The 9,334-nt window shown below is 32.8% G+C and overlaps 1 long non-coding RNA gene across 1 annotated transcript; it reads right to left on the reverse strand.

Annotated features, from left to right (window-relative positions):
- Positions 1 to 7,333: 7,333 nt before the first annotated feature.
- LOC146882107 (uncharacterized) lies at positions 7,334 to 9,114 on the reverse strand. The gene is made up of 2 exons (XR_014984983.1): positions 8,892 to 9,114; positions 7,334 to 7,556 (listed from the first exon to the last, which is right to left on the reverse strand). It is a non-coding gene; the product is annotated as an uncharacterized LOC146882107 (long non-coding RNA).
- Positions 9,115 to 9,334: the final 220 nt, after the last annotated feature.

A 9,334-nucleotide genomic window follows, 5' to 3' on the forward strand; every position in this document is an offset into this window, starting at 1 on the left:
AAGGGTGTGACTATGAATTATTTTAGTGTTTTGAGGTTTCGTTTGTCCCCTTTTGTTGTGATTTTGGATTTGGGAGTATGTTGTTCTTAATTCATTGGTTTTTTTCCTGTTGTAATTTTCCTAGTGCAAACTGTTGTTGTATATGGAGTTTAGGGTTCAGTCGTAGTGGTTGCATTTTAGAGGATGTTCTCTAGAGGTTAACGGTGTGGGTTTGATGATAGTAGGTTGCTTATTTCACTCGATTCTTTGTTTGTATTGTTATGTTCTTTGGTGGGTAATTTGTCCAACATTACTCATTAGAAACCAAACAATGATTTTTGTGTTTAAGTTGGTGCATTGTTTGTTTGTGTTAAGGAAATGTAGAATAGAACAATTGGGTAGTAGTAGACATTAAGTTGTGGTAGAAAATTGTGCCTATGTAAAATTAATCTTTACTACTAGTACTTATAAAATAGAGAAAACAAAATTTGTTGATGTTGTGTTTTGATTTGTGTGTTTTGATATGGTTGTCATTCATAGTAATGCATGTATCTCTTTAGCAATGATATATGTTGTTTTTCATTTGTGAAATTGAACGTAAACTAAAGTCAGAGTAATTACTTTTATAGGGATGAAATTTTTCTTGATTTTACGTTTAGGACAAAGTTTTGAATTTTATATGGAGAAGAAAACAAAGATTAGGGTTTGTAAACAATTAATGAGGTTTCTAACAAGATCTTGGGAGGTAATTTTTTTTTTTAAATTAAAAAGCTACACTTTTGTAATTTTTTGTCATATATTTTCGAGGATACGGAAGTGTAAAGTAAGTTTGCATGTGTAATTTTTTGTCATATATTTTCGGGGATATGGAACTGTAAAGTAAGTTTGTATTTGTAATAGTTTTAAATAATATATTTTACAAATATTTTTATTCATTGGGTAATGATGAATTTGTGATTTGAGGGTTGTCAAATGAGTAGTATTAATGGTTGTGAAATGAAATGTATGGCTTGGTGAATGAAGAGTTGATTGCTTTAAAGATTGAAATTGGAAAACTAGTTATAGAAAGTGATGATTTTTAAATAGTTTTATTCTGAATTGATATTGTTTTTGTTTTAAAGAATTGATATAAATTTGCAAGCTATTATAAAATAATGAAAAAAGATTTAATGTAAGAGTGTTCAAATTTAAATTCTGAAATATTTAGTTATCTATACGTGTTGAGTATGCTAACTTTTTTTGTTATGGACATTTGCAACTTATAGTTAGGCACAAACTTAATACTGATCATATATATTATTCAAATGAATCGTAATATGAATCGATTTTAGTTGAACGACTATAGGAAAAACCATTTAAATATCCAACAATGATATTTTAACCGAAAATGATATTTAAACTCACTTTTGACACTGTTGACGTATCCATTTACTTTCCTTTTTTCATTTTCTTTGGAAGTGTCACACGTGTAAGGGAAAAGAGGTAAAACTTTAAGTTTTGGCAGACGACAGACGAACCCCAAAAGTTCAAACCTTTGGCAAAGAGAATCAACTTCAACAAACAAAGAAGCAGGGCGTGAGGTTTGTGTTCTCCACGACAATTAGTGGTTTTTAAGTGTGCTTGCGTGTTTGGTTCGTTCTTGCAATCATCGACGATTTGTCTTCATTCAAATAATGTAGGGCATTCGCCACTTTGTGGTTGGTTCTTTCGTGGATGGGGTGTAGGCTTCTTCCATTCTATTGTTTCTGTTAGTTGAGATATCGTACTCCATTTGGTCTTTTGTAAGTATAAATTTTGTTTTTGTTGTGCTCGTGGAGAGGACTACAAAATGAGGAGTAAATGACTTGAAATTGGTCAATGCAGTGAGGAGAACAAGGTAATTATATTTAATTGATTATGAAGAACAAAATAGTGGACTAGATTCATCTTTACTGAAAAAACTACCACACTAACTGTCACACACAAGTGGGGACCCATGTGCAAATAAGTGGGAAGTTTTGTTGGGGTTTTTGATCTCTGCTTACCATCCTCAAACTAATGGACAATTTGAGAGGACAATTCAGTCATTGGAAGATCTGGTGAGAGCTTGTGTGTTGGATCATCTAGGTGGATGGGATTAAGTGTTACCTTTGGTCGAATTTACCTACAACAATAGCTATCAAGCAAGCATTGGTATGAAACCTTATGAGGCTCTATATGGTAGAAGATGCAAAACCCCTCTGTGTTGGTATCAGGATAGAGAAGCCATTTTGGTAGGACCTAAGTTGTTACAACAGACCATAGAGAAAGTGAAACTGATACAAGAAAGGATGAATGCATCTCAAAGTAGGCAAAAGTTATATGTTGATCAGAGGAGGAGGCCACTAGAGTTTGCTGTTGGAGATCACGTTTTCCTAAGAGTGACTCCAACCACTGAGGTGGGAAAAGTCATTCGTTCAATGAAACTTTCTCCTAAGTTTATTGGTCCATATCAGATTTTGAGTGGAGTTGGACCAATGGCTTATGACATTGTTATGCCTCCTCAGTTGGCTAATCTGTACCCGATTTTTCATGTCTCTCAGCTAAGGAAGTATTTGTCGGATGTTTCTCATGTGCTAGAAGTGGAAGATGTACAAGTTAAAGAAGATTTCTTAGTGAAGGTGCAACCTATTGGTATAGAGGATCATCAAATGAAGCAACTTAGGGGAAAGACAATTAGCCTAGTTAAAGTCATTTGCGATAGGAGAACAAGTGATTCTACTTAGGAGATAGAGGAGGATATGAGAAATTCATATCGGCATTTGTTCTCTAGTAAGTTCAATTTTTTAGGCCGAAAATTTTTGTTATTTAGGAAAATGTTGTTAGTTTTGAAATGGTGATTTAAGCTAAGTTGGGGGGTTGAATTGGCAATTTAAGCCAACTTAAAACTCTTTTCAACTGAATCAAATATACTAGAAAGTTAGGATGTAAAAGCAGCAGACCAGTATACTTTCAATCGGTCAAAAAATAAAATAGCAGACTAATTTGTTCTTGAGCTATGAAATAGTCAATTAAAAAGACAAATCAATCGGCTAAAATACTAGGAATTTATGCAGAATACAGAATTTGCAGATTTAACTCAAACAACAATCTTTTACATACAAGACTTGTTCCAATCAATATTTCTAATTGTTATACAGCCTCAGATTACACAAGAACGCATTAAAACACAACAAAGAGTGGATTACTTGATTTTCTTGAGATTTTAAAGTGATTCAAAGTGAGTGAGATGAGGGAAAGAGAATTGCACAATTGTTTTTACACTGGTTCACGCAATCACAAAGCTACATCCAGTTTACCAGGACAACCTGAGCCTGGTTACCACTATATTCAAAAGTTTTACAAATCAAAAACCAAGAATAGACTTTTAAACTCACATAAAAATCTAGACAACTACCCTGCAAGAATCACACTTATAGACTTGAAATCACATCAGGCAAAACAACCAGAGGCACAAGAACATCCAAACTTGATGATGGCTCTCCCTAACTAACAATACATGTGTTCTTCAAGCTATTCATAAGCCAAAATGCCTTCAATATCAACCAAGATCTTCAAACTTCACATTGCAGTTGTGTATTGTAGAGAGAGAAAGAGAGAGTTTTCCAGAGAAGAATGACAAAATTTTACGCTCAAAAACTCAAAAATTTAACTCTGCTCTCGAAAACACAACATATATAGTTTGGTTTAAGTGAAATCATTCGATTGAATCTTTCATACAGTTAGCTGATTTCACTTGACTTAAGTGAAATCAGTCGATTGAAAAATAATTCAACTGACTGAATGCATTCATACTTGAAACTAAATACTGCAAGCCTTTTAACCTATTAAAACCCATTTTAACAGATTAAAAGAGACACACTAAGGCTAACAAGACATATGACCTATGTCATATAGCCTACCAACATGATATAACACCAAAACGTTACATTTAACATATTATTTCCAGATTTAACACACTAAAAACTTAATCTCTAAGTGGATCCTCATTAATCTTTATCAACCACATGTGATCTTCATGCATAAGGCTTTATCAATTCTTTGCTCCAAGCTTGCTTGTGCCAACAAATGTAAGAACCTAGAAAATAGTAATTTAGAATTGATAGAGTGTTTAAAATAATGATACTCAATTATTTTAATATTAAGAAAAAGTATAAATAGAAATTATATAAACGAGTTTCATTAGTTATAAACATTTCATCTCTCCAAAAACTTTAACTCTAGAGTTCTCACTTCTATACTCATTTGTTTGAAGATCAGAGACCGCTAAGGTGACCCTTGAGGCGACCTGTCTAAACTTGCCTGATCAATTTCTCAAACTGAGTATGTTCATTTTCTACCCTTTTTCTCTCTCTTTGGTTTCAATTCAACGCATGTGGAAAAACTTAGACCACATGTGTTATCTAAGTTCTCTCTATGATTTCTCCTTGATCAGTGGTTTTGATTATGCTCCATGATCGTGATTAAATTATTTCTAGGTTGAATTGCAAACTCTATAAACTCGAAGGAGGGTTTAGTACCCTTTTGGGTCAGCATAGTTGTCTTTTCGGGTAAGAGAAGCTAATAAACTTTTAGAGCGATTGAATAGTATGTTTGATGTGGGTGGTGTAATATATTGACGCTTTGAACTATTTTGTTGAACTAATTTGTGGATGATTCTGCTGGTAATATGTTGAACTGTGGTTGACAAATTGAAATCCTTGTGCATTGTTTGAATTTGGGGAAAATTGAAAAATTGGAACTAGGATCATGAGTCTAATTGGTACTACTTGCTGCAAATTTAAAACCTTTTCTTCCAATGTATGAAGTAGGAGTACTAAATAGAGTCATGAAATAGGTACAAATTGCTCAAAAATCTAAAAGTGATTACGTTGTTTTCTGGTGTGACGTTGAGCGCCGTTTTCACCGTTGAGCATCGAAATTTGCAAGACGACCAACGTTGAGCGCTACTAAGCGACACCCAAGTGCTGGGGACCTCTATCGGTTTGGAGGTATTTCAAGTCTTCAGCGTTAAGCGCCAGTTTTACCGTTGAGCACCCAAAATTGCGAGACAAATGGGCGTTGAGCGCTGAAGCCCTATTTCAGTTGTTTTACTGGTTTTGAATATTTTATTTCTTATATGAGTGATATGAGGCATGATTATGAAATTCATTATGATATGAACTGAATATATTGTAATTGTGATGAATGAACAAGTTGAAAATAGGGAATTTCATGGGAAATCCCTAGTGTTGATTAATAATAGTGTATGTCTTGGTATGAGAGAATGATTTCACCAGTGTAGTAAGGGCTTTTGGCCCCGTTTTTTTTTTGTATTCTGCCTCGGTTCCAAAACCGAGGCATATTGGGGTGAGCCCAAAAGGGGTGGCTTTTGGCCTCAGGTCTTTGGAACCAAAGCCATATATTCACTTTTCTGCCTCGGGTCTCTGGAACCGAAGCCATAAAGCAACATAGCTCCACCTGTTGTGTCACTGTGACACCACCGTCGAAATCAGCAGCAACCATATTGGCAACCATCGTAAACACACAACCAAAACCGCTAGGAACAATGCGCACCACCTGTAGAAAACCAAAACCAATGAAATGTAGGTGCGAAACCCTCGTGTGAATAACACTACACATCGCGCCTGAGCCACTATCGCCTCCACCGTCACGAGAAGACGAAACCACCGCGACAAATCCTTTACCTACAGATGAAACTAGAACCAGAAGCTCTAACACGAAGTGAGACCTACAAAACCCAAACCAGAGGTTGTTTGCGTCACGAAATTAGGCCGCCCCGACGAACCACCACGTTGCAAAGCAGACGTCGCAGGTCACCACCCTCGCTAAAGCCACTGCCATGAACGAAGAAGAGGGAGGTCGCGAACCAAAGTGTGATCCACCATCATGAAGCAATGGCCGCAGAGGAGTTCGCCGAAGTAGTGGTCATTGTCCCCGAGAGAGAGAGAAGAGAGAATGAAGTGCAGGCACGCGGGGAAGAAAAAGAACAGTGAAATGGTTCACGATTTTGTGCCCTAAGTAAAGGATATGGCCTCGGTTCTATTTTTAACCGAGGTATAAAACTCTTTTGGCACCAGTTTCCGTAACACACGGAGCCAAACATCAAACGATCAGTGGCATTTTTGAAATTTTAGCCAAGTTTTTGGCTTCGGGTCTCTTGAACCGAAGCATATTACACTTTTTGGCACCGATTTTTTGCAAACGAAGCATAAAACCGTTTTTGGCTTCGGGTGAAAAGTGAACCGAGGCATAAATGTTTGCAGGAATTACAAAAATGCCACCACGCCATTATATGCTTTGGTTTCTAGACAACCGAAACATATAAGGCGAGTTAAAAACAAGATTTTGCACTATTGTTGGTAAGAGGTCTTATCACTCTCACAATGTAATTAACATAATTGGATTAAAAACATTATATTTATCCATTTTTAAAGTTTGAGGATCGAAATGTATCAATGTTTTAGGTAAGAACGAATTTCAATTTCGCATTGAGGAGCTCAAATATATTTAACCTTTAAAGAAATATTTTTTCAGTAATTCTATTAAAAAATATCTTTTAAAATTATTATTTTGGAAAAAAGACTACTTTTTTAAGCTGTATAATAAACGGTTCCCGCGTGAATGTATTGGAAACTTATTAACGAGTTTTTTTTTATCCACAACGTTTACATTTTATTTTTATTCATGCTTACTTATTGTTTTTAAAAAAATGATGATAGCTTTTGTTTTATATTTTAATAATATTTTATCTGATTTTACATTTGTGTTCTACATAAAAATAAATAAATTTGATCTTGAAAGAAAGAATAACGTTGTTCTATTTAAAAAAATAAAGACAAAATTAAATTAAAAAATAAATATAAAAATTGGATTAAATACAAAATAATAACATAAATAATTAAAATATATGAATTGATATGTGATATCTCTTTAATTCTTTAACGTTATATGTGTAAATTTAACAGAAATGATATAATTGAATCGTTTCCGCAAATATGACTTACTTGAATAAAAAAAAGGATCACATAGTAATATTTCAATAAAAATTAGGACAAAAAAGAATGCTTCAACTTAGTTTTTACCTAATATAAAACTTTCAATTCATCTTAAACTCATAATAATTTATACAGTTAGACACAATATTTATTACGAAATTACTTAAGTTACAAGTTATTAGATTTTGTAAATTCTAATTTCTTCTCTGTTTTGTTAATGTTTTAAAATTTGAAAGTACTTAATGTTCTCTGTGGTTTTATGTTTTCTTGAAATAATTGTGAATAAAATAAATTCGTGCAACACGTGGTACTGAATGCAGTGAATTATACATCTTGAGTTGGACACATTATTTAAAACAATTTTATTATATCTCTGTTATTAAAGTAGAAAAACAAAAACAAACTTCTATGCGCTGCAGCAACATAGGTTTTCGATACAGGAACCACCCCCAGGGAAGGGACGGCTTAAGCAATATTGGTTACAAGCAGCGTTGTTTGGACAATTCCCCTCACCAGGATTAAGGCAATACTTCCAAGCAGTTCCATCACTTGTTGCTCGCCCTAAAAAAAAAACATACATATGTCAATTATAATTGAGTATTCTTGATTATTCTTTTCATGAAATTAAAATTTTAATCCAGTGAACAAAATATATTAGGATAAAATTAAAAGATTAATACATTAACAACATAATCTCTTTTTATCTTTATATTTTGTTAAAAAATTAACTTTAAAACGTAATTCAATTTCACAAAATTGACTTATAAAATGAGGTTTACACCTATTTATATGTTATAAATTCGTTTTATTCCTAATGAGTATAAGATCTTTAACATATCCCGTTACACTGAAATATATCTATCTCGAGCATGAGACGATAATAGACAATCTGATAACAGTTTAATAGTGGGTGACATGATAAGTTCAACAAACAACAAATTCCCTGATAACGGGTAATACAATAGGCCGAACAAATAACAAATCTAGTTATGATAGACTTTCACTCATAACTCTGATACCGTGTTAACTTTAAGCTTAATTCAACTTTACCAAATTAGCTTGTAAGGTGAAATTTGCAACTAATTTATATACTATAAATTCGGCTTATCTCTAATTGATATCGGATATCCAACATATCTATAATAATTATTTAATGTTTTTACTCAATTTATTATTAATTCAATAGAATTTATGCAATTTTTTTAAGAGATTCAATACAATTTCTACTTCCACTAAAAAATAGAAACGCCTTATTGATGTTGAATCTCCAACGTATTGATGTTTTTACTCAATTTATTTTTAATTCAATGTGATTTATACATATTTTTCTTAAGATTCAATACAGTTTCTACTTCCACTAAAAAATAAAAAACAGCTCAAGGGGATGAGATTGTTTCTGAAAGTCCGGTTGAACTTCTGAGAACTTCTGAATCATCATCGTTACCTCTGGCTTCTAAACGGAAAAGTTTACATTAAATTTTTTAAAAGAATATAAAAGTTACACTAAAATAAAAATAAACCGGAAGAAAGGTTGAATAGTTATTATAAATACAAGTATCAAAATTAATATTAGATCTACAAAGTACGAAGAAATAAGGTGAGTTTGAAGGAGTTCAGAAAAAAAAACAAAAAAAAAAAGAGTGGAAGAGGGTGGGAATTTAATTTTTTCACTAACAAAAACTCATGATTAACTGTTATTGATAAAAAACAAAATTAGGTCTACAGGATAATAAGAAAATTGGCATGAAACAATTTCTCAAAAAAAAAAATAGAGGAAATTTCTAATTATAGGAGAAAGTAACAATGAAAAATTGGAAATTTGACAACACACCAAGGAATTAGTACTCTGAAACAATTTTCGAACTTATTTTTTGTGGTTTTTGTTACTTTTGTTACCTGAAGCACCTGAAGCCAAAACGAAAACAATGCATATCATTCCCAAAAGAATGTTTTGATTCATCATCTTAAGAGCCATTATGCAAAGATCTTCTATTCTCTTTGTTTTTCTCTTGTGAGTTGATGGATCCCTGGCCTAGGTTATTTATAGACCAATACGAAACTAATTGAATGTGTTGCAATAAATGTGCCAATTGTGCTAATCAGATACGTTATTTCTACTTTTACATCTCCGCTACGATTCTAATAATTATTCCATTTAATGAATCTATTCAATCTAATTATTAATTTAGGTGAATATGACAAAATTATATTAAACATCCCATTAAGTTTCATTAACTACCTATTCTGATTTTAAACGTTTAATGAGATCTATTTATAATATTAAATGTTCCTGCAGAGAACAAATAATAAGATAGGTTAGGCACAAGCGTCACCTTACC

This window comes from Vigna unguiculata, chromosome 10, assembly GCF_037176805.1.
Source record: "Vigna unguiculata cultivar grain cowpea cultivar isolate G323 ecotype 2 chromosome 10, ASM3717680v1, whole genome shotgun sequence".
Lineage (NCBI taxonomy): Eukaryota > Viridiplantae > Streptophyta > Magnoliopsida > Fabales > Fabaceae > Vigna > Vigna unguiculata.